The sequence below is a fragment of the Rattus rattus genome, chromosome 1, assembly GCF_011064425.1.
Source record: "Rattus rattus isolate New Zealand chromosome 1, Rrattus_CSIRO_v1, whole genome shotgun sequence".
NCBI lineage: Eukaryota > Metazoa > Chordata > Mammalia > Rodentia > Muridae > Rattus > Rattus rattus.
In genome coordinates this window covers 94,125,249-94,151,101 of record NC_046154.1, presented here as the reverse complement: position 1 = coordinate 94,151,101, position 25,853 = coordinate 94,125,249, and the positions used below count along the sequence as shown (strand labels likewise).

General features: G+C 43.9%; 1 protein-coding gene and 1 pseudogene across 1 annotated transcript in view; one reads left to right on the top strand and one right to left on the bottom strand.

Moving 5' to 3' along the window:
* Positions 1-25,853, top strand: part of LOC116901640 (paralemmin-2) — a 278,561-nt gene that overhangs the window by 3,175 nt on the left and 249,533 nt on the right. The window lies entirely within an intron of this gene.
* Positions 14,529-15,689, bottom strand: LOC116885482 (annotated as a pseudogene).

Genomic DNA, 25,853 nt, shown 5'->3' with positions numbered 1-25,853 from the left:
GGGATGCAGAGGGATGAACGGGAAGAGCGTGGGGGTTGGATCGGAGGCCAGAGAAGCCTCCTTGAGAAATAGGCATTTAACATGAGTGCTAAAGAAGGGGTAGAGTTAGCCCAGTGAGGCATGGAGGGAAGAGGCAACTGTGAAGCAGCATGTGCCGAGGCCCGGAGGCGGAGTTACCTGGCTATGTTGGAAGAACTGAAGGAACGATGTGTGTGTCTGGAGCTCTAGAGAATGAGCAGAGATGGCCCAGGGATAAGGCTGAAGAAAGGTGTGAGTGTGACTGTGTGTTTATGTAAGCGCTTGTGTGGTGTGAGCATGTGTCGACATACGTGTGTCTGAGTGTGTGTGAGTGTGGGTTATGTAAGGGCTTGTGTGTGGTGTGAGCATGTGTCGACATACGTGTGTCTGAGTGTGTGTGAGTGTGGGTTATGTAAGGGCTTGTGTGTGGTGTGAGCATGTGTCGACATACGTGTGTCTGAGTGTGTGTGAGTGTGGGTTATGTAAGCGCTTGTGTGTGGTGTGAGCATGTGTCGACATGTGTGTGAGTGTGGGTTATGTAAGCGCTTGTGTGTGGTGTGAGCATGTGTCGACATACGTGTGTCTGAGTGTGTGTGAGTGTGGGTTATGTAAGCGCTTGTGTGTGGTGTGAGCATGTGTCGACATACGTGTGGGTTATGTAAGGGCTTGTGTGGCGTGGTGCGCCCAGGCACTCGAGGGATGGTTTTTCCTCTACTGTGATAAAAGTACGCAGGCCAAACTGAGGTGATAAAGGACTTAGGCTGGCGTATAGTTTCAGCAGGGGATACAATTATCGTGGTAGGGTAGGCATGAGGGCAGCCTGTCACATCGCATCTGTCGCCCAGGAAGAGTGAGAATAGCAGGTTGGGCCAGGCTATAAACCCTCCAAGTTTGCCCCATCAAGGCTCCTCCTAAAAGTTCCATAACCTTTCCAAACAGCGCCACCACCTGGTCATCAAGTATCCAAACACAGGAGTACTTCACACGCATACCAACCACGGCAGGGAAAAACTAAGTACTCGATACTTCTGAGACTTCAGATTTCATCCGAGTGTTTCAGAGAGTTGCTGAGGGCAGTGATAAAACCTCAATTCTAGAAATTGTATAAAGTCCCTTTTTCTTCTTCTTCTTCAGGTACTTAAAACAGGTGACTTAGAAACGGTCATGGCCAACTACCTGAAAGCTCTAAGTGTCTGCCCCAGGAAAGAGGACAATCAATTTAAAAATACGGCTGGTTGTGTGCCAGAGTTTCATAGTCTTAAACAAGCCAAGGTTGTCAATGAAATGAAACTATATGGGATCAAAAGGACCTACTCATTTATTCATGAGCGTCATTGGTTTTGGCCAAATAATAGCTTCTTAATTTAGATAAGAAAAGGCTCCACGGTACCTAAGCAAAGAGGGTAGCCAATCACTGAGTTTAAATTTTTCCTGGCTGTAATGCTCTTCCGTGGATGTTTAGATCTGAGAAGCCCCACTGTGGTAAGCCAAGGACGGGGACGGCGGGGTCTGTGCGGTGCCAGCACTTGGGTGCAGTGCATTACATGTCAGGGGTGGCGGTTCCTTGGTTGTGGCTCTCGGTGGCTTGAGTGTGAGGTGGATGTGACTGGGAGAGCGCTCTGCAGTCTTCAAGCTTGCTAATTTGATGCCGCTCTTGAAGCTTTGCCTCACACTTCTCTGCGGCAGTCTACAAAACAGCGTGGGATCAGAGAGGCATGAAGAAATCTAACGTGGGCAATCTTCAAACTGTGGCCGCCCCTGCAAACACTGAGGCTCTGGTGATGTCGAAGGCAGCCTTGGGCTCAACTGACGCTCCCCATCCACTCAGTCACAGGCCTGTGAGTTTAAAGCACTCCGAGGAGATCATAAATCAACCAGACTTTGGAGAGGCATTGTGGAAGGAGAGAATGAGATACTCCTTTGTCTAGGCTGACTGAGAACTCACTGTCCAATGTGCCTGGCCTTGAACCCACAATTCTCCTGCTCCCACCTCCTGAGCTCTGTACTCACAAATGGGCATCCCCACATTTGGCTTAAAGTTGAGTTTTGTGAATGGACAAATCCAGGTCCACCAAACCGTGTGCTGGGGACATAGAATCCCAAGCTCAGGACCGGAGTCCACTCCTTCCTCTCTTTGTGCAGCCTCCAGTGTTTCATGAGCGTTTGCTTCGTGTTTTCTCTGAGTCAATGCCGTGAGAGGTAAACTGGAATAAACGGCGACAAATCTCCATTGGCCCTGTCTTCAAGGAGCCCATGGGTTAGGCTGCATGCGATGGTAGATGCTGTGTAAAGTTAGAAGGGTTTTGCTCTCTAACCCTGCCTCCTGTGGAATGTCCTGTGCTCAGTGCATTATGGGTATCCGACATGTTCTATAACGTGTGGGAGCTCAATGATAGTGCTTTACTTAGCACGCACAAACCCCCAAGCTTGACCCCCCCACCACCAAAAGTATTTTAAAAGTTAATTTAGGATCATAAACAATCAGAAGGCCACAGGATCTGTGGTACACACATCTCCATTTTCCATTCTTTGCTTCAAACCTCAGCCTCTGGAAGCTGTTGTCATTGACAGCTTGGAGATGTCCTCCCAGGTAATTTAGATGCCCACAACAGGGACATGTGTTTTTGTGGGTTAATTCTCCCTTCCATCCACAACCTCCCTGTATGTTTCTCCATAGCTTGCGTTTGATCTTCATGCTATCTTGTGCATATTTTGACATAGCAGTGTATCCACGTTCACTTCGTTGGCACTCATTAACACGTCTGTTTTACTTTGGGAGTGCAGACCGACTGCCTCTCTTCATTGGAGATGGGCTTTGCTTCCGTGTCTTCCTGTTAGGTGCAATGCCACAGTAGACATCTTGGATGCATCAAATATGAATCTGAAAATTGCTTTCTGGGAACGCAGAGTGGGTGAATGAATGTGCATATTATAAATTTTGTCAACTACCATCAAGGCCTCCAAAAAGGCTGTGCCAGTAGTCAAATTCGTATTGCCACCGTGACGTTAACAAGCCTTTTGTATGTTGGCATGGGTATGCATGGCGTCGGCTCCCCGGGAGTATTGTTGCTAGGGGCAATGATCTTTCCTGAGCTGCTTCTGTGAGTTTAGTCTTTGGTTGAAAGATTCGTTTCCAAGCAAGATTCAAAGGTGGTACATTTCTAACCCAACCCTATTCCTTCCACGAATGAATGCACTGACTGTGTATAAAGTCTTAGGATCACAGAGCTATGGACGTAGCTCAGTTGGCAGAGTCCTTGCCTAGCAGGCAGGAGCGGTGTTAGATCTTCAGTGAGGCATAAACTAGGCCTGGTGCAGGCACGGTGCTAGACATCTGTGAGGTTGAGGAAAGAAGTTAAGAAGTTTAAAGTCACCTTTGGCTACATGGAGAGTTTGGGGCTAGCCCGGGCTACCTGACACCCCGTCTAAAACAATTAGAATCATGTCTTTCCCTCTTGTAATTCTATTACGTGTTGCTTTCTGGTGCTCTGACATAAATCACTGCTGTGGTGAAGTCCGAGTCTAGCCTGACTTCTTCATCTTTGTGAGTGGTCTGTCTCCTACCCTCCCATATTCTTGTAAACCTTTTATGCTGGTAAAATTACTTTTAAGCATTGAAAATTTTAAAGCTTCTCTGTTGTATTTATCACTTCAAGTTACTATGTTAGGTTTTCCTGGAAATTAGTGACTCCTTTAATGTGAAGTTTCATTCTTTCCATTTGTGCATTCATTTCTTTGCTTGTTTTAGTTTTTGGAGACAGAGTCTCGCTATGTAACCCAGCTTTGCATTGTACTGTGGTTTTGCCCAAAGTGGCCCCAAATTCACGATCCTTTCACCTTAGCCCCTGAGTGTTGGCATTGTACCTGTGTGACATCATTCTTGATGGCTTCCATACATGGAGATAATTTTTATGCCTTCCAACATACAAACATCTGCTTACTCTGTTTTCTTTTTTAGTGATTGCTGTAATCACAAACCTATTGTCATCATAAACCATCATTGTGGTGGTTTGAATAGGGATGGTCCCCACAGACTCTGTAGAGGAATTTTAATACAGCAACATGGCTGTTCTGGCAAGGGATCATATTCAAAGAACTTCTAGGTCTGTGTGATCAAACTGGAATGACACACTTTTAATCCCCCTGGTGGGAGTACGACACTCCCTTAGCACAAACCTTTAATCCCAAACAATGAAGATAAAGTTAGTTTGTAGAAGGAAGCACCATGTTTGAAAGTAAAGGGCAGACAAAGTGACTAGTCGGAGGAGAAATGCTTGACAAAATGAGTGAAAGACAGAATATGCTTAACTTTCATGAGAACAGACAGGAAAGAGAGGTTACTTGAGAGCAGCACAGAGTGAGTCAGGAGTAGAGGTCAGCTCAGTGTGTGGAATTCAGTCAGTTTTCCCAAGCAGATCAATTCAATGAGAAGCCGAGAGAAGCTAGTTAGAATCAGTCAGCTTGGACCCTGCCAGCCAGAGTTCAGATAAAAACTAGAAAGGGTAAGTTTATTCACCATTAAGCCTCTGAGATGACAATTACGTGTGGTGAATAAAAGAGACATTTACAGACTCATGTGTTTGAATGCTTGGCCCATAAGGAGTGGCAAGGGTATGGCCTTGTTGGAGAAGGTGTGGCCTTGATGGAAGAAGTGCATCACTGTGGGGGCTGGCTTTGAGGTCTCCTATGCTCAAGCTCCATCCAGTGCGGCCCACAGTCTCCTTCTGCTGCCTGAGAACTCTCAGCTGCTTCTCCAGCACATATCTGCCTGCATTCTGCCATGTTTCCCACCATGAAAACAATGGACTAAACCTCTGAACTGTAAGCCAGGCCCCGTTAAATGGTTTCCTTACTGTGGTCACGGTGTCTCTTCACAGCAATAAAACCCAAATGTAGCCTTCCACAAATAGTTCTTTGCTTGATTTACCCCTAAGACTTTATTACACTGAAAAGTCGATGGATTTCAGACACTTTCTCTGTAAGCCAGCATTTGTTTATTGTTATCCTAATGCAGTTTTTGTATTTATAGTGATTTTATGGTTATTTTCAGTTCTTTCTTAGCTCTGCTACCTCACTTGGCACTTCTTTCTTTACTCTTATCTAAAGATTAATTTGTTAGGTCTTTATTTATGTGTGTGTGTCTGTATGTATGTGAATGTTTGCACATGTGATGTGTGAGTGTACTCTTGAGTGTGTGTGTAGAAGCCTATAGAGAGCCTCGAATGTCCTCCTCTGTGATGCTCTCTGTCTATTCTTTTGAGGCAGCGTTTCTCCCTAAACCTGGGCTTGCCTTTTCTAAGCTAGACCAGAAGCCAGCAAGCTCCGTCAATCCTCCTATCTTGGTTCTCAGAGTTGGCATTAAAGGCATTTGCTACATGTAACCTAGCTTGTTACCTGAGTGCTAGAGCCCCATTTCCATGATTTGTGGAGTGAAAGCTGTTAACCACTGAACTGTCTCTCTAGCCCCTGAATCTGTTTTTCTAAAAGGCCCATAATTTTACAAAGAATGGTTTATTTGGTTCGTGTATTTCTTACACTGTGCTCTGAGTTCCCCATGTCTACTCCTTGCTTGCAATTCTTCTCCTTTAAGAATGAATCCATGCACAAACATTCAAGCATGCTGAGTGCTTCATTCTTATTGCTTACAAGTGGAGCAGCTTTCCCAGGAAGAAAGACGGAGACAGCCATTTTAGGAAGATAGGAATAGATTAGATATTTTTGTCTCATGACTATTTCTTGTAATTCTATCATGTCTTTTTGTTAAAAACAAAACAAACAAAATCTCATAATGAATGATCAGACGATGTGGGTCACGTTTTCTGGCTGACTCCGTGGACATGTTTGTGTGCAGCAAAGGTAAGGCTTTGGTTCTTATTTATTACCTCTTAGTTGCTTCCAGCCGGCTCTCTGCTGTGATAAAATGCCTGAGAGAGGCAGTTTGAGGACAGAGGACAGTGAAGATTATTTGGGCATAGCTTGAAGGTGCTCGCTACTAAGGCAGGAGTGACCTGGTCTGGGTGCCGAGGCAGCTGGTCACGTTTCATTCACCACTAGGAAGTAGAGAGAGGTGAATGCTGGTGCTCAAGGAAAAGCTTTTCCCTTTTTATTCAGTTTGGGAGTTGTCTTCATTAGGGTTTTTTTCTTCTTTTTTTTCAGAGCTAAATCCCCAACCCCTTTATTAGGTTTTTTATTGCTGTGAAGGGACACTATGGCCATGGCAACTCTTATAAAGGACAACATTGAATTGGGGCTGGCTTACAGTTTCGAAGGTTTAGTCCATTATCATCCTGGCAGGAGTCACGGCAGCATGTGGGTAGACACGGTGCTGGAGAAGAAGCTGAGACTTCTTCAATTGGGTCAGCAGGCAGCAGAGAGAGAGAGTGAGACACTAGGCCTGGTTTGAGCATCTGAGACCTCAAAAGTCCACCTTCAGTGATGTACTTCCTCCAACAAGGCCACGCCCACTCCAACAAGGCCACACCCACCCCAACAAGGCCACACCTCCAGTAATGCTGCTCCCTATGAGTCTATGGGGGCCATTTTCATTCAAACCATCACAGGATCCCAGCCCATGAGATGGTGTCCCCCACATTCAATGCCGTCCTTCCATCCTCAATTAAACGTTTCTGGACATGCCTCACAGACATACATGGAGGCGTGTTTCTGTAGCAATTCTAAGTCCCATTAAGTTGGCAATGGAGTGCGCTCATCATAGCATCTATGAGGTGACAGAGGGGACATCATCAATCAAGGCCATTGTGATTCCCTTGATTTCTGCCTTTGCATGTTTCATCTGTGGTGAGCTTTCAGTTTTCAGTTCCATTCACACAAAGAGCGTAAGCGTAAGTCCCTCTGGAAGCCATTACTCTGTCCTGAAACCAGCTACTCCACACAGATTACTTCCCACTTTGCCATGTCCTCCTCACCATTGCAACCGCATGCTTCCCCCAACCCTCTCCTTACCAGGAGAGACGTTTGAAAACCCTTGGGGGGGGTGTCTTTAGAAAAACATACTATCTTTTAGATTTGTTCATTGGGTAAGCAAACATTTTATTCTTCTGGAAGATAATTTCATACTCCGTTATTTCAGAATCCGAACTCTACTCATCCCATGGGAGATGCAACTTTTTTTTTTTTTTTCGGAGCTGGGGACCGAACCCAGGGCCTTGTGCTTGCTAGGCAAGCGCTCTACCACTGAGCTAAATCCCCAACCCCGAGATGCAACTTTTTAATTTCTCGCTCTTTAGTTCATTTCTGCAATTCTGGGGAGATGCAGAGAAAAATCACCTGTGCGATATTTCCGAGGGGATGTGTCAAGAATCTTGCATTCCTATGAAATAATATTTGGGGTTATCAAATACTGTTTTTACTGGCAAGTTCAGTTATTATATATTTAGAGGTTTCTATATGACAAAATAGTTCATGAGTGAAGTGGCAAACTCTCTGCAATGGAAGAATCTGGAAGAAGTGTGCATGATAGGTACTCTCCACCTGACACTTCAAGTCCATGTCCCGCCCCACACATATGACTTAGCACTTTATGTCTTGGACGCAGGCCATCTGTGCATTCAGCCATCTTGTTGTTGGGTCCATTAGCAAAAGGCACTAGCAGGGGAGTCTCATTAAAAGAAGAATTGAGGTGGGAATCCTTAACACAGGGCCACCCTTCCTGCAGAGTGATGGGCAGGCCCATGCTTCTTTCCTGCCTCCGGTCTCCTCAACAGCTCCTGCTGAACATCTTCCTGCTCTCCCCTGGGGCTAGGCATGGCCATGGCTACCTTTCCTGCCTTTCCCGGTTCCCTTTGATTTCTCTGCCCTTGCCCCTTGTAAATAGGCTCTTCCGGAAGCTTTCCTCCACCTCTCAGTGTGAGGATATCTTCTAGTTCTAGTTGGAATCCTCAACAAGAGTGTGAAACAGTGATGGTCTGATGCCTTCCAGAAATACAGTTCACAGTCGCGGCCTGGGATTTGGCCGAGGTTGTTTGCGCATGCGTTCTGATGGCTGGATCTTCCCGCTACAAAACAGGACGGGAATCTGAGGCCTATTCTGAGCAAACTCAGCAGTGAAGAAGCTCCAGTTCCAGAGGATTCCAAAATACTCTTTTGCTCCCTTTTGAAATGAGCATTTTTCTTATGACTTATGATAAAAGTTTACCCAATTTGATTTCCTGAGAGAAAGAACTATTTTCATTATGAGCGGGCTTAGAGTCTTATTTAAAGAGATACTTCATTTCTTTATAGGAAGGAACCTTCCTAGTTAATATTCTATTTGCACAAGTGCACCTTCATAGTGTTTGATCTACTGTTTAAACATAAATATAAATGAATGCTCTCTAATTTGGTGTCAAGTCAGTTATTTCTTCTTTTTAAATTTATTATTATTATTGACATAAGCTTTTGCTTATATAGCCCAGGTTAGCCTCAAGCTTAATAATTTCCTACGCCTGTCTCCTGAGTGGCAAGGTTGTAAAAGTATCAGTCGCTCTGTTTAGATTTATCTTGTTTAATCTTCTTTTTCAAAGATAGTCCTAAAACATAAAATGTAGACTATTGTACAGAAGTATTTTCACACATTCTGAATAAAGGAAATATAAATTAAAGGTGTTATTTTTCCATCTTTTTTTATATAGCATTTTCTACTTGGAACATAATTTGTTCAAACTGCCTGTTCCACTTCCAGAACTTCCCTTTTTCTGTTGTACTCATCACCCCTTCAACCCATTACTTCTAAACGCCTACTGTGTGCTAGGCACTGTGCTTATACCCATGACACAAACATAAAGATGATACCATCCTTGCCTCTACATTCCAAGGAGAAACAAACATGAAGGATTAAGTGACGACACTTAAGATACGCAGCATCCTGAAGACAGAGAAAAGGCGATGGGATTCTGTCAGAGGCTCATGGGGCAGGCACAGGAGCTAAAATGAGTTTTGAGTGTCCAGGGATGCTGAGAAGCCGAGAAATTTAAGCCAAGCTCTTGCTTAGTGCCCCAGATTGTCCTACAATGGCTTTACCCTTGTTTATAAACAAGTATTTTAGCCAGCATTAAACAGAATTTGAAAAATGGACTTAACCTTCAACTATTATTTTTGTTTATACTGAGTCTTCTGCATGATTCCTTTCTGTGGGAGGTGGAGAATGCCTGCCCCCTTGAGGAACCAGAAACAGATGACAGTGCAAACTGGAGTCATTAAAAACAGAGGTGGGGAGTGGGGAAGGCAAATAAAACCACATAAAGCAGAAAAATAGAGGTGGGGGATTTTCTGGTCTACAAGCACTACAAGCAGCTTGGTAGAGAGGCAATTTGTTTTTGAAATCACATAAAAGCCCTTGATCTCCCTTCCTCTCCCTTCCTCTCTCCCTCCCCCGCCCCCCGTTATGCACATATCTTTGGGTGTGGGTGCACAGCCTGGGTGCTCAAGCTCAAGTATCATCCTTGGAAGACGACCTGCCCGTTTCCTTTGATACAGGGTCTCTCATTGGCCTAGAGCATGCCAATTAGACTAGACTGGCCAGTAAGACCCTCTCCTGTTTACACCCCAATATTAATGCAAGTAAAGGCCACCATACCTGGCATCTTTTACATGGACTCTGGGGATCAAACTGAGGTCCTTGTCTTTGCAAAGCAAGGACTTCATTGACTGAGTCACCCCACCTGGCCCCCAAACCTCTAAGCTTTTGAAAGGCATCAAAACTGCCAGAGTGTCGCTATGATCCCTTCCGAGAAGCCGCTATGAGCTTGGTCTGGGAAGAATTTTAAGATCTCTGTATTCTAATACAGACCTTACTTCTTCTCTTCCAGAAGGCGGTGCAGAGCATTTAAAATTAATGGCCTCAGCAGTCCCCATGGGCTCCTGTGGGGCTCTGTCTGGATCTTGACTCAGAAAGGCCTAAATTTCCCTTTTTCTTCTCATTTATCTTTCTCTTCAGATGCTGGCCAGAGCCCAAGAATCATTTCTATGGAACATCGTTCACTTTTTTCCTGAGGTTCCTCTCCTGCCACAGGCCTGACCTCCATGCCTAACTCGAATGGCATGGTGCCCCCTGCTCCCCCAAGTTTCTAGCTATGAATTTGTAATAATTTTATCTCTAAAACAAACTAACAAAGATCAGTGACAAGGAGAATAGGAGCTCAGTGCACAAGACAGCACCTATGTTAGTATGGCGTGCACACAGCACCAGCGACCGTGTCAAAAGAGGAGTTGTGATTGTGTGGGTCTGGGATTGGCTTGAAGTCTCATCTTCCCAACATACATCTTAAAGATGGGGGTGCTGCCTTGGCAGAGTGCTGCTCACGGTGTAGAGACACAATGCAGGGCTGTTTGTGTGAACACTCCACCACTGGGCTACAGCCATCCCTAGGACAGACAGCCCCACTCCAACTAAGTATTCAACCCTGAGCTTTATGCATGTTAGGGGAGCATGCTACCACTGAGCCATAAATCCCCAGTGTAGGGCTATTACGAGGCAGGAAGCAGAGGGCCTCTCCATCTCTTATACGTCCTTAAATAAGCTTCCAGGTAAGGGCTTTCACTAACGAATTGAAGTCCAGTGACTCGAGTGTGCAACTAACACACGTACAAAGCGAACCCTGCCTCTCCCTTTGTGTGATGGAACCGAGCAGAGACTTCCACACGAGCGGGTCCAACAAATAGATATTTGTTAGAACGTCAGAGCAGTACAGGGTGTGTGTTTGAACCATTTCCAGGGTAGGTGGATTTGTGCCTTTTAAAATATGAGTGTGACAATTTTTGTGGTCATGACCTTTGTTTTCCTGGATCCTTTCTTCCATATTTAAAAAAATAATGGGTGAATCTAATCATCTGTGGTCTCATGTCTCCACAGGTCAGTGGTGTCCTGGCGTAGGTGTCAAGATATGGTCATAGGGTCAGGAGACCCTGACACTCCGCTCTTTGACTCAGATTGACACACTTGAGGACCTTAATGTAAAGAAAGCAGAGTCTGTCCTAGAGGGACATCCAAGTACTTTACAGCTTTGAGTAGCATTCTCATCTCTGTGTCCATGTGTGTATTCACATGAGCACGTGCATGTGCATGTGTGTGTGTGTGTGTGTGTGTGTGTGTGTGTGTGTGTATGAATGTGAAGACTGGAGGTGACATCTGGTAACTTCTCAATCCCTTCTCTATCTTACATTATGAGACTTGGCTTCTCACTGAACCTCAAGTTCATGGGTTGGCCCCTCGGATCCTCCTCCTCCAGTTCTCCAGCTCAGGGACTCTAGGTGCACACTGCCACATCTGACTATTTATGTCTTGTGCCAGAAATTTGATGTTTCCATGCTTATGGGACAAGCCACCCCCCCGGCCACTCCCCATCAAAGGAAACTTCTGGGAAAGTCTAAGCAGAAAGGCCACACAATGACTCGTGGATGGAGGAGGAGGCCTGGCACAGCGAGGATGCCACTCCACCCTGTGGTGGCTGAGACTTGGTGGTACCTGGGCTGAAGCTATGACAGTAAGGATGGTGGGAAGGAGTCAAATGCACTGTGGTCTCTGAGTCGAGAATTCGGAACTGGTTGCACAATGACAGGATGACATCGCGGACACAGTGGCGGGGTGGCGCTGCCAGCACACTGCTGTTGCTGAGGGAACGTTGGAGCTCATCTCGTCTCTCCAGCTTCCTCTTCCAGATCTTGTAGTCGCATTGTCAAGCACTGGGTTTGAGGAGCTACGTGGCCCCTCCCAATGCTCCTCACTGATACGATGCTGACCTAGAACAGAGTCCATGAATACCCGAGTCTCTATTCAGATTACGCTGTCTGGAGGCTGGGAGCTTGGGCATTGAAAATCGAAGTCTCTGTAAAGTAGATGTCAGTGAGCGGAAGGAAAGCTCGGGGTCCTCCAGGCTGGCTTCCTTGTGGCTCACTACCCACAGTTTCTTCAACACTCTGAGACTCCTTCAGCTTTAGGTAAAACTCAGGCATTTGTCATTTGCAATTCTTGACTCTTCCCTGCTTTACCCCATAGCTGGGGCCTCTCGTCTGGGCTGTGAAATATTATGAGAGATTTCTTTTTTTCTTTCCTTCCCATCCCCACTTTCTTTTTCTTGAGAAAAGAGAATGCTCAGTTTCTAAACCACTGGATCTCTGGGTTGAGAAGAAAGTGTTCCTTACTTGTGAAAAATTAGCCAGTGGCTTAGTCATGGTGTGTGTGCGTGCGTGCGTGTGCATGTGTGTGTGTGTGTGTGTGTGTGTGTGTGTGTGTGTGTGTGATCAACTGAGGGTCATGGGAAGGGTCTGAGAAACCAACTAGGAAGAAATGGACAGAAAGAAGGAAAGGGAAGTTTACATATTAGGAGAGTTAGTATGTCAATTAGATTTTAGGGGACTGGGGTGGAGGCAGGGGACTGACAGTTTGCAGGTTTCTGTGGCTCTCAGGAAATCAGGAGGTAAGTAGCTCTATCTGGCAACCAGGAGGTGGCAGTGGAGGTCACAGCGAAGGGTTAGACTGGGAACATCGTAAGACTGAGCTCTCTGCTGGCTGGTTTTATGATGATACAAGCTAAAGTAATCTGAAAGAAGGGTACTTTCATGCGAGAACATAACTTCATAAGATTGGGCTGGAGGCAAGCCTGTAGGGCATTTTCTTAATTAGTGACTGATGGAGGAGGGCCCAGGGGAGGTGGGTGGTGCCCCCTCTGGGTTGATGGTCTTGGTTCTATAAGAAAGCAGGCTGAGCAAGCCAGGGGGACAAGCCAGGAAGCAGCACTCCTCCATGGCCTCAGATCCTGCCTTCAGGTCCCTTCCCTGCTTGAGTTCCTGCTCCGACTTCCTTTAACGATGGACTAAGATGTGGAAGTGTAAGCTCAGTAAACTCTTTCTGCTTCACATTGCTTTGGTCATGGAGTTTCCTCACCACAATAGCAGCTCTAAATAAAACAGAAATCGGTATCAGGGTCATGAGACATTGCTGTGGTAGAGCTGACTGCGTTGTTTTGGTGGGTTGTGGCAGGACTTTGGAATTTGGGGATAGAAAAGCCACTGGGTGTTGAGAGCTCTGCCGGGTGTATTGCGTAGGAGCTTTGAGGGTAAGAATGTTGATAGCAGTGCAGAAGATGGAGGCCTGGCTTGTGGAGTTGCAGAGGAAAGCCAAGACTCTAACCAGGTCCTTTGTGTGAAGATTGTGTGAGTCTGGTTAGCTGGGGCTGAAGGATTGGCTGTGATTAACAAGATACCAGAACCACTAACAAGAAACCTCTGGTTTGCTGGGACAATGGGTCAGTACCCATTGAGCTGGGGCTGAAGACTCAGCTCTTGAGTAGAGCCCAGCATCATTAAGGTGGAATCTTCTGGAAAGTATTTACTCCGGGTCGGCAGGTAAGCTGTTCCAGAAGTTCCAGGTACTTCACACTGGCAGCTGATCTTCATTACGTGCAAGACTCAACCAGGTGGTCCTGGCTGTGAAGGCGCGAAGGGGTCATGGAGAGCGGCGGCTGAGGCTCGGCACCACGGATCGTGCCCAGGAGAGGTTGTTGGTGAAAGTGCAGGCCGATTGCAGCGGGAGACCCCAGCATTTGGAGATGCCAATACCATGGATGACCGTCAAGAAGAACCACAGCAGGGGAGTGGAGCCAGCCTGAGCTTGGAAGACAGGCCGTGCACGCTGAGGAGGGCAGAGTCAGAGAAGTGACCCACGCCCATTAGATGGTTTGCTATTTCCACAGTCGGAGTTTCGTTTTACTTTGTTCGGGTCGTAGCTGTCCCCTGGTTCTTCCTCTTTGGAGTAAGAAAGCATTTTAAGATTTTTATTATTTGACAGGAGCCCATAGTTGAGAGATTTTGAACTTCTAAAGGAATTTTGGAGTTTTGCAAATACTTTGGGTTTCAAAACAGATTTGGGGTGTTTTAAGAGACTTTGACCTTTTGTTTGAATTTTTAAAGATCGGGACTTTCAAAATCTGAGCTATTTTATATTGTAATGTTCATGTTAATTCGTGATCTTGGGATGAACAGGACAAGAAAGGGTATGGCTTAATAGTGATGTGTTTGTGTGTGGTGCTGCTTAGTTTATGTCAACTTGACATAAGCTGAAGTCATTTGAAAGGAGGGAAAGTCGTTTAAAAAATGCTTCCATGCATTGCTCAGAATAGCAGGCCTTGCACCTTGACTGGGTGGCGGGGACAGGGGTGAGCTGGCCCTGAGGATGTGAGCACTTAATGGACAGCCAGATGCAAATGTCTGGGAAGGGCTTAGTCCTATTAATGTCGTTCAAGGAGATTAAGCAATTAAATTAGGGGGCCTCGATGGGAATTGAGATCCTTTTGCTATTCTAAGTGAAGGTAGACTATGATGTAGAGACAGATAAGATTCAAATTGATTAATACATTTTTTAAATCTTTTCTATTCAATAATTTTGTCCTTTAACCTTATGTCCATCTCCATAAGAGGCTTTACTAAATACCATTTTAAAGAAAAAAAATACCCCGTGTATTTCATTTAAAAAGTTTTAGGACAAAAAAAATAAGGCAACACTTACTCTCGGCTTCTCATGTGGGGTCTGAGGGCGGCTCCCCTATGGGTGTAGTGATGCTCTGAGCTGGTATTACTATCACTGGTCCCTTCTCCCTCTGAGCTGTCAACCCCCTCCTACCCACTCTCCTTGTCCTCAGGAGTAGAAGGCCTTCTTCGCCCTTCTGTTGGCTCTCTGCCATTTCTTCAATGCGTGTCTCCTCTGTTTCCATCGGATCTTCTCCTCGTCCTTCTCCTCTTGGCTTTGTTCACCACCTGCTCTTTCCCGGGGACGATATTGCTCTGACTGGGTTCAGCTTGCTCTGCTGCCTCCTCCTCCCTTCTCCTCCTGCCTTTTGCAGGCCTGTTCCTCCGCCCATGCAATCTCAGCTGCAACTTTCTCCATGTTTACCTCCAACTTCTGACTGCACGACCTTTAAGTTCATTGTTAGAGTATGTACTTTCCAGGAATTTCTTCTTCTTTTCCTGGTGTTGCTCCTTTATCTGAAGAAGCTCGGCTTCTAGTTTCTGCGGACGAACCATTAAAGATTGGACCTGTTGCTTGAGGACCTGTATTCCAGCTGCTGAGATGACTGACCGCATGCCAGGTACCACACACCCATTGAGGATCTCACCGATGAGGCGGGGTTTCTCTGGAAACGGGCATTGGCTGTATGCTTCATTGAAAAGCCATCCCCGTAATCATCTGGGTTCTTGGCAGGCTGAACGCTCATATAAGGCTCCTGTTCTCCATGTGAGACCGTCACTGTTGACTTTCTTCCTCTCATACAGTGTATGCATGACTTTTTTGTATTAATATATGCAAGGTATGCAGGGCATTACAGCAGGCCTTCCCAGAGTCACAGCACTCTATCTTTCATGCTTTGTATATTCGTTTACCTCACCACACAGCACCGATAATCTTGCCAATCTCCCACAATGTTAGGTCAGGGTTAGAAGCCTTTACTTGGTCCCAGAACCTCGTACTGTAGCTCACGTAAGGCATCAGCCGCTTCTCTGGTGGCTTTGGAGGCTTTGGAATTGCAATGCCAGAGGATGGCTGACCCAGCTTCTGGTGCCTGGGTTCTCTTCCAGCCTGTAGTTGTTGTGAGATGATTGTATGGATTGAACCCAACAAACCATGGTCTGCTGGGCCTTTGTGCTGCAGGAGCTGGTGGGTAAGAAGGTCTTTTTAACATTTTGCAAGATTAAGTTCTCAGTTCCTTAAGAATGAATCTGAGACACCGCAGCCCCAAAAGTCACACACAACTCTAGCTCCCCTTCCCTCTGTCCCCTAATGATTAAAATTAAAGAATGATTATGGTGTATGTATCAATGTTTTTATCTCAAGAGACTTAAGAATAATGGAGTGAGCACATTAGTGTCCATTCGGAATACGTGGCATGTCAGAAATAGAAGCAGTTATATACAAAAAACGATCTACAACAGCCATAATTTAAAAGGGCAAGCAGCCCCTTCAGAGGCAAGACTAGGGTAATATTTTCCACATCATGACTTCATTTCAATGCAGAAATTAACATTTCAGGCAAACAGTCAAACAAGAAAATGAGTTAGGAATTCTGTGAAGTTTGCTAGGAAGAAATAACAGTGTCATTATTGGCTGAGGTAACAAAGTGACTGAGTGTTTAGCATTTCTAGATCTACAATAAGTATACAAAAGTTTCAATTTAAGTATTCTCTCATAGTATACACAATATGGAATCTACTGTGTAATATAAAATGCAATTTCAATAGCAACAAAAGTAAAAGTACTTGTAGACAAATGTGTAAGATTTTTATGTAAGGAAAATAACTTATTACAGTTTATAGGTCAATGGTTAACTCTGAGAACCTCTGCGAAAGATTTGACTGTGATAATAGAGACAGGAAAAGGTCTTCCCAGTGGACAAGGGACACTAATCAAAAGGTGTTGACATTTGATCTGACTTAGCACTCTATCCACATCCAAACACATGTTTTATATCCTAAATATGGTAAAAATATGATATAACGGCGTCTTTGGCATGAGAAGGACGGATTGTTTCAGAGAGTAGGATAAACCAGTGGAACTGTTTCTACTTAAGTGACATTAGCATGTACTAAGTGTCTGCTTTCCCGTGGGACTGTGACACTTTGAGGTATACAGTGACCAAATCAAGATAGGTAATTAGTCCATTGAACACCCCAGACATTTGTCATTTCTTTGTGGTAGGGACAAAGTCCCCTATTTTAGATTTTTTGAAATATATACTAAACTTCTTGAGACATGGTTTTGCTACGTGTGGCTCAGGCTGGCTGGAAACTTGATAGATAGCCCAAGCTAGCTTTGAATCCCCAATCTTCCCATTTCAGACTCCTTAGTGCTGGGATCACAAGCACACACTATCACGCCCACCTAGCTGTAAGAAGCTATTTAAGCTGTTGTAACCTTACTGTGCTGAGAACCTCTAGGGCTCAGGACTTGTCCCTGACTGAAGTTTAGAACAGCTCACTGACTCTTCTGATCTCTCTTCCTTACTGACCCTCCCCCACCCACTCTAATCTTTACTTCCATCTGGTCAAGTGATTTCATTTTCCATAAATGAGTGAGAATATGCACTGTCTACCTTTTAGGCTAAGCAGAAATTTTAAAAAGAATCTAATTTTTCTATTGTTTTCGCCCCTAAGGATATTTATGCTATAGTAGGAGTAGGAGTGCTTGCCTCCATGTGCAGATGTGCACCACAGGTGTGTCTGGTGTCCAGTGAGGCTAGAGTGGGTTCAGATCCCCTGAAACTGCAGTGGCAGGCAGCCGTGAGCCGCCGTGTGGGTACCGAGAATCAAACTCAGGTCCTCTGCAGGAGCAGCCAGTGCTCTTAACCCCCAAGCCACCTCTCCAGCCCCAGAAACAGAATTCTAAAATACAATTGTCGGGATGTCATACAAAGGCTGCACAGTAAATCCCCAGAACACATGCAAATCAATGTGTTTTAGGGCATTCATCGCTGTCAATTTTACAAGACTTTAACTATCCTAAAGTACCCATGCTCCTTCCGCTCACCCCTACCGCCCCAGTTTCCCAGCCCACGACTTAGGGTGCTTCCTATGAAACAACGAGACCGTCTGATCGAGTGTGGCTGGCTTCTTTTTCTGGTCATGGTGATTCTGAAGCTGAAGAATCTCCCAGGACTTCATCTTTCTTTGACGAATAATACCCCACTACATAGGCAATATGACTTTAAATATTGAACACTTTGCAAAGATGTGAATCAGCTCTAAGCAAAATTACACAATCCATGACTATTACTCATGCATACTTTATTCTGACAAAAAATATGCTGTTCCATTAAGAAACACTTTTTAGGACTGGTACTGCATCCCACAATCCCAGCATTGGGAAGCATGAGTTGGAAGAATTGAGAGCGTGAAGCTGGCCTGGGCTACTTAGCGACTTCAAGATTAACAACAAAAAGCCCCTTTTGTATAAAGTGCACATAAAATGCTCACATGAAAGCAAACGATTATGCATTAATACAAATAAAATAAATGCACTTAAATGAAGGTGTTTTAGAAAAATGGCTTTATTTTACAGTTCTTTCCAGTGACTCCTTGAGCTATAGATTTCAACAAAGTATTTTATATTTTATTTCATGGTTATCATTATTTTGTAGTGCTGGATATTAAATTTAGGGCCTCTCAAATATTAGGCAAGTATCTGACTACTAATATTTATCCCCAAACCCAAAGTATCTTTTAACTTAGATTTGCACATGTGTGTGTGTGTGTGTGTGTGTGTGTGTGTGTGTGTGTGTGTGTAGGCATGCCCAAATGTTTATATGCTATGCACCATGTATGACAAGAGGAGGACATGGAGTCCAGAGCAGGGATCTGATTCTCTAGAACTGGAGTTACAGGCACTTTTGAGCTGTGCCCTCCTCCTTTGCAGGAGAAACTCTTTACCACTGAACCACACCTTAAGCCTCTATTTATTTATTTTTAAAGATTTATTTCTATGTCCATGTGTCTGAGTGAGTATATGCCATATGTGTGGCATATCCATATACAGCAGCCAGAGAGCGTGTGGGATTCCATGGAGCTGGAGTTTCAGGTGGTTGTGAGCTGCTTGGATGCTGGGAACCAAGCTCAGGTCATCTGGAAGAGCAGCAAGTGCCCTTAACCACTGATGTATCGTTGCATCCCCCTACCCCACCGAGTATCTTTTAAACATGATTAGAGGTCTTTAGTTTACAGTTTACCTTTGAGACTACAACTTAATTACATTTCCCCCTTCCTTTTCCTCCCTCTAAACCCTCTCATATGCATCTTCTTTCTCTTCATCCAATTTATAACCTCTGTTTTCACTAATTGCTACTGTCTGCATCTTATATACATATACTCCTAAATATAATATTACTTGCGGTGGTTGGAATAGGTTTGGCCCCCATAGACTCACATGTTTGAATGCTTGGCACACAGGGAGTGACACTAGGAGATGTGGCCTTGTTGGAGGAAGCGTGTCACTGTGGGGGCGGGCTTTGAGGTCTCAGAGGCTCAATGCTCAAGCCAGACCTGGAGTCACTCTCTCTTCCTCCTGCCTGTGGATCCAAATGTAGAACTCTCATCTCCTTCTCCATTACCATGTCTGCCCACACGCTGCCACCATGTTTCCTGCCATAATGAAAATGGACTGAACCTCTGAAACTGTAAGACAGTCTCAATTAAGTGTTTTTCTTTGTAAGAGTTATGGTATACTGGCTGGTTTTGTGTGTCAACTTGACATGAGCTGGAGTTATCATAGAGGAAGGAGCCTCTCTTGAGGAAATGCCTCTATGAGATCCAGCTTTAAGGCATTTTCTCAATTAGTGATCAAGGGAGGGGGTAGCCCATTGTGGGTGGTGCCATCCCTGGGCTGGTGGTCCTGGGTTCTAAAAGAAAGGAAACTGAGTAGGCCAGGGGAAGCAATCCAGTAAGCAGTTCCCTCCATGGTCTCTGCCATCAGCTCCTGCCTCCAAGTTCCTGCCCTGTATGAGTTCCTGTCCTGACTTCCTTTGGTGATGAACAGCAATGTGGAAGTGTAAGCTGAATAAACCCTTTCCTCCCCAATGTGCTTCTTGGTCATGATGTTTTGTGCAGGAACAGAAACCCTAACTAAGACACATGGGCATGGTGTCTCTTCACAGCAATAGAACACTGACTAAGACATTACTTGTATGTGTGTTTTAGGGCTGATCTCTTGGCACCAGACAACCAATTGGTGTGTTCTTCCCTGAAAGGCCTCCTCTCCCACTCCTGGCTTTCCTTAGTTGCCAGTGATTCTCTGTGTATGATTAAGGCCTCATGGGCTTTCCCCTGGTCTCTTTGGCATGTCCTTGCTGTCATCCTGACAAACATAGCTTGTGTTTGGGCACTCATAATGGTGAGACTTTTACTAGGAGACACAATCTCACAGCAAACTGATCCTTGGCTCTTACTATCTTTCCACTCCTCTTCTGCAATGTCCCCTGGCCTTTAGGTGCAGAAGCTTTGTAGATAAATACATTGGAACTGGGCTCTGTAGCATTGCCTTTTGATTGGCTGTGGTTTTTCTATAGTGGTCTCCGTCTGTAGCAAAGAGATTTCCGTGATGAGGGCGGAAGGTTACACTGACATGGGGGAATGAGATCACATTTACAGACTGCGGTTTAGATAGGGAACCTCAGATCTTGATGGATCTCAGTTCAAATGTTCTCTTAATTTTTTCATGAAAGAGAAAGATTCAGGCTCAGGTGAAGGAATAAATATCCTTGTGTTCTTGTTTTGCATTGGTTGCAGGGACAAGATCACATACACACACACACACACACACACACACACACACACACACACACACAATCTTCCACAGTAGATGATTGCACCCAGTCTCACTTCTTTCTCCCATTTTTAAAAAAACTATTTTTATTTTATGTTTGTGGGTGTTTTGCAGTGTGTATGTCTGTGTACTGTGTATGTGTAGTGCCCTGGAAGAGGTTATGGGACCTTCCTGGGACTGGAGTTATAGACACCATTCTACTGGCATGAGAAGTGACCTGAGAGTTGAATAACTGTTCCTCAAGGGATACTTGAGGATTTTGTCTACTACAGGAGGACATGGATGATCCAGGCCCTAAGTTCTACCTCAGAGGGTTTGGTGAAGTGAGTTTTTATCCCAAGGAAGCCAGCTAACTAAATAATCACCAACTGACCAACTAACCAACCAACTAAAACATTTTAAACACATGAAATAAGGCAGCCATGGCTTAGGATAAATTAGCTGCAAAACATAAGGGGACGAGGTAACATGGTGGAGTCATCATTAGGGATTTTTCTTTTCTTTCTTTCTTTCTTTTTTTTTTTTTGTGATGACTTTCTTTTTTAGTAACCAAATCACACATCTGTTTGACAATATCCAAGAAGAAAAGCCAAAAACTCACTACTAATCTGTTTATAAGGGCGACATTGGTTTATAGATGACAATTTGGTTTGATATATAGTAGGAGGGTCCACAACATCCTCATTCAAAAGGGAACATCTTGTTTTTATGTCATCGGAAATAAGATGTTGTCATTAAGAGACCAGGCAAAACCAAGACTTTTAGGTAGTCTACAGGAGAAGATTAATTATATATGATTGAGATGAATAATGTAGGGATAGTGGCTCTAGGCAAAGCTGGAATATATGAAAGCGAGATCTGTGGGACTTCAACCTGGGGCCTTGAGCATGCTGGGCTGGCACTCCACAGCTGAGCCACGTCTCCACTACCCTGTCTCTTTAATTTTGTCTGTGAGAGAATTGCTTGGTCAAGCAACATTTTCAAGGGGATGTGTTCTGTGGGATAGCAGTTTTAGGATCTGAAGCTGTCTTGGGAATGCTGTGATTTCATGGTACACAAAGGATGCTTTCTTTGTGTTGATATCTCTGTGTCTACAGTGGTAAGACCAGGTCTCACCACTATCCATCCTCATTCGATCTGAGCCTTGTACCTTGACTTTGGAGGTCATGGCCTGGGGCCCTTCTTGACACTCTGTGTGTTTCCATCTTTGCTGGTTTTCATGTCCAGGCTTAAGGATCTTTGGAGTAGAATAGCCTATATTATTCTATATATTAGAATATAGGGGTTGCCTGGTCCTAGGTGAAAACCCATTTATTACTGAGGAAAATAAATCCAGCTACAGGGTAAGCTCATACATAGGTATACATTTGTGGGTACAAGAGTTTTCCTTTGCCATCATAAGTATGATTTTAGTTGTAGATATTTTAATAGATTTTATAAAAAAGACTTATTTTAATTTTTAATTGTATGTATGCATATGTGTCTACATGCGGGTATGTGCATCTGTGTATGCGGGTGCCCAAGGAGGCAAGAAGGCATCAGATCCCCTGGAGCTGGAGTTGGCAATTGTGAGCCATCCTGTAGGATGCTGGGAACTGAGCTCAGATCCTCTGGAGGAGCAATATGTACTCTTAAATGCTGATCTATCTCTCCAGCCCTCGTAGATGTTGTTTTCAAAACAAAATCCCAACCATCTGATTTACCAAATGAAGACTCAGGGACCAGGAGCTGTGGTGAAAACCTACTAGCTCAGAGAGGCAGAGGAAGCACCCGGCTGATCTTACTCCACCAATGTCTCAGAAAGAAAAGGCTCTTTCTCCTTCTCCACACTCTCTTAAATACCCTTCAACTCTAAGTCCCTCCTTTCTCTTTCCTGGTTTCTTTATGTTCACTCCTTGTCACCTGGTTGCTAACTTCAACTCTAGACACATCACTGACTTCATTTAGCTCTTGTTTACAGAGAGCTCTTGGGTTGTGAGCTAGGTGTGAGCTAGGGCTGAGCCACACCATAACAAGAAGTAGGTTTTTCCAGTTCATAGTCTCAGGGTCCACAATGTGATTAAATATCCCGCAACACATAGATGTCTTTGAAAAGTGAAATTCAAGATATTTCCTTCTGTTTTTGTTTGCTGATGGGGATGTTTGATTTGTTTTGTTTTGTTTTTATAAATTTCAAGTAAGCATTACATCTGTTAAATGCATTTTCCTAGATCTTACAATATGGTTTTCTTTACTAATAGTTTGTAGAGTTCTTTTGTGATTATGTTCAGGAGAAAGGTTGCCTGTGATGGGCTGCTTTTGTAATATTCTTATCAGGGTTTGGTGAGAGAGCAATGATGGCCTCAGTGCTCACAGGGGAGTGTGAGTGCTCCCTATTTCCTGGAAGGGCTTACGGGAGGGCATCATGGTTTCTGACAAAAAATTCAGCAGAGTTCGCTAGTAAAAATGGTTCTGATTGTTTTGATTGATAAAAGATTTTCAACACTAGTTACTTAGATTTTGTGCTAGGGTGAGTAAATCATATTTTCAAAGGAAAAGTTCCACATGATTTAGGTTGTTAAGTTAGTTGACAAGGTTTCTTATGATAGTCCTTTATCTTTTTAATGTCTTAAGGATCTACAGGGATACCTTGTGTTTTATTCTTCATATAGTACTATTTTCTTTTTTTTATTAGCTTCAGATTATTAATGTTGATCATTAACTTCCCCAGGACATCAGCTTTTGAAATTATTTGCTTCCCCTAAACCTGTCACCTGGGAACCCAGCTTTCAACCCTCCAGTCTTTGGGGGGGACACTTCATATACAGACTATAGCAGTGTCAATTACTCTTTCTTTGACTCACAGCTTTCAATTATATATTGTAACTTTTAATCAAGGAGGTATTTTGTTGATCTGTGGCAAGAATGCGAAAAGACCCTGGAAACTAATGAAATCATATGCTGAACAACGTGTGGGTGGGACATGATTGCTGTCCCTTTATGTAGGGCATACATACTGACTCCAAAGTATGGTCCCTTGGGACTCTAGTCAGAATTCTAGGGTGTTTAACAAGTTCCTTAGTGTAAGGAATTGGTAAGAATATTTAATATTTAAATATATGTAAATATATTTACGTGGGCAGTATCTTATAGAAAAACCTTGCCTATTTCCTGTTCCATGTTGCCTTTGCTCTAATCCTGCCTTGTTTGTCTCTTTTCATCACATGTATTTTATGGTATATTTAGTTGTTTATATTTTATGAACCCAGGGCCTTACACACTCTAGATAAGTGTTTTCCCACTAAGCTATAGCCATCCTCAGTGTGCCATATATATTTTAAATATTTATGAAAATGTGAAAAATATTTGAGTGAGGAAAATTGGGGGAAATTCACTTTTATATTCCAAATAAGAGAATTAGTGTTTAAAATTAATGGAATAATATAAGCCCAGGACTTTTAAAAGCACCTTGTGTTTTATTTGTAATTAAAAGACACCAAGGTGCTTGGATTTTTTTTTTCAGAAGATATGTGCAAGTCTTTAGGACATTAAGTCAATTAACAATTTGAGTGCCTCTATATAAGTGGACAAGATGCTAATTGAGCACTTCAATAATGAGAAAAAAATCTCTAAATTATGAAAGTGTTCATTGGTCTCTGCCTGGCCATCACTGATATTGTGTTTATTATTTTTTTAGTGCCCTTTTTCCTTTTGATCACATACTAATTAAATGTGTCATTATTAAGTTGGCAAAACCCTGCCTCCAGTTGGAGACTCAGAGCTGTTTGCCTTCAACATCTTGGCCTCCTGGGCAAGGTTCAGACTTTATCCTAGTCATCTGCTTTGTTTGTTTCTGTTGAGATATGGTCTCATGGTAACTCCTGCTGGCCTGGAACTTGCCGTGTAGACCAGGCTGGCCTGGAATTCACGAGATCTGCCTCCTGAATGGGGAATTAGAGGCGTGCAACAGCACAGCAGGCTCCAGCCATCAGTTCTAATGCACTGTATAAGAACAAGAGTGTCTCTACCTCACTGGTGTGGGCATCTTACAGCCAGACTTTGCTTAGTCCTTTTCTAGTCCTACTCAGACACAATGAGAGTTCTGCATGCCAGTCTTCAGTGTAGACTCTTAAACTCTTTTGTGAGTCTTGCCTTGCTGCAATGACTCTTCATTTTTTGACATCATCTGAAGAAAGTTCTTGAAAGGTGACAGAGGATCTCATGTAGGTACTACCTTAACAGCTCCTGAAACAGCCTGCCATACTACATTTCTTTTAAAAAATATCCAGAAGAGACCAAGAAGGTGAAACATTTCAACACCTAAAATTGAGACAAATGACCTTTGTAGCCCTTAGAAGGAATTTCCATGAATTATAGTCAATGGAGTTGAACTGAGGAAAACAGCATGTCCTGCCTATGCTTTGCTTAGGAATGATTAACTCATGACCTTAAGAGTAAAGATACTTCCCTTTCTGCTCTCTCTGCTTTATCACTGGCATCATTTAAACACTCAGGCTGCTTTATCGCCATCCATTTCTAGAAGTCTATTCTATGACCACGCTGTGGCCAGAAAATGGAGTGGAAGAAAAACAAATGTGATTATTGTTTGCTGTTTTCTTGATGCGCAGCTGGTGATAGAATCCAGCCAGGGCAAGGGAAAGATAGTTGGGTTGATGGTGAGGGAGAGTCTTTCATTAAGAAGGACAGAAGAGCATATTGACATAAAAGACAAAGAATTCAGCTTGTGCCTGCTGAATCAGAGGGTCCTGTGGTGTTTTATTATAATTGTTCAGACCCGAGGTGCTTCACACTCATTTATAATCACTAAGACATTTCAGATAGGCACAGGAGATGTGGTAGGTACTTGGTCATTTGGTTGGCATTTAAGAGAATAGATGTGGATTAGGGAAACATGTGGCTGTTGAAACCATAGGTGTAGATGAGAGTAGAGAAAAGGGATCTGAACAACATCAACAACAAAATCCCATGAAGAACCAACAGTTTAAGTGTAAGCAAAGGGTGATGGACATTCAAGGTTAGTGTGACACAGAAAGAGATTAGAATGGTGGAGAAGTGTGATGTCTCAGATTCCAAAGGAAGAGGGTGTCTAAAAAGAAAGAGTGGTTCACAGCCGTGGCTTCTTCAGAGGGAATAATGAAGTAGGTCGGCTAACATGTGTGCTCTGTGAGTGGTTAAGTAAGGTGAGTGCTGACAGGTGACAGGGGCAGTACAGGCTGGTCGTCTTTGACAACAACAGGTGAGAGCTCAAGAGAAGGAGATGGGCAGATTGAGGATGTAATCTGACTTTGAAAGTGAAAGTAGGGGTTGGGGATTTAGCTCAGTGGTAGAGCGCTTGCCTAGCAAGTGCAAGGCCCTGGGTTTGGTCCCCAGCTCCGAAAAAAAAAAAAAGAAAAAAGAAAAAAAGAAAGTGAAAGTAGTGAGCAGGAGAGGGAAACTTATATAAGACAAAGGGAGATTTCTCTTGTTCATGACAGAGACTTGAATACAATGACTTTTTCTGAAAGGGTACTGAGGTTGATGAAGGAGACAGAATGAC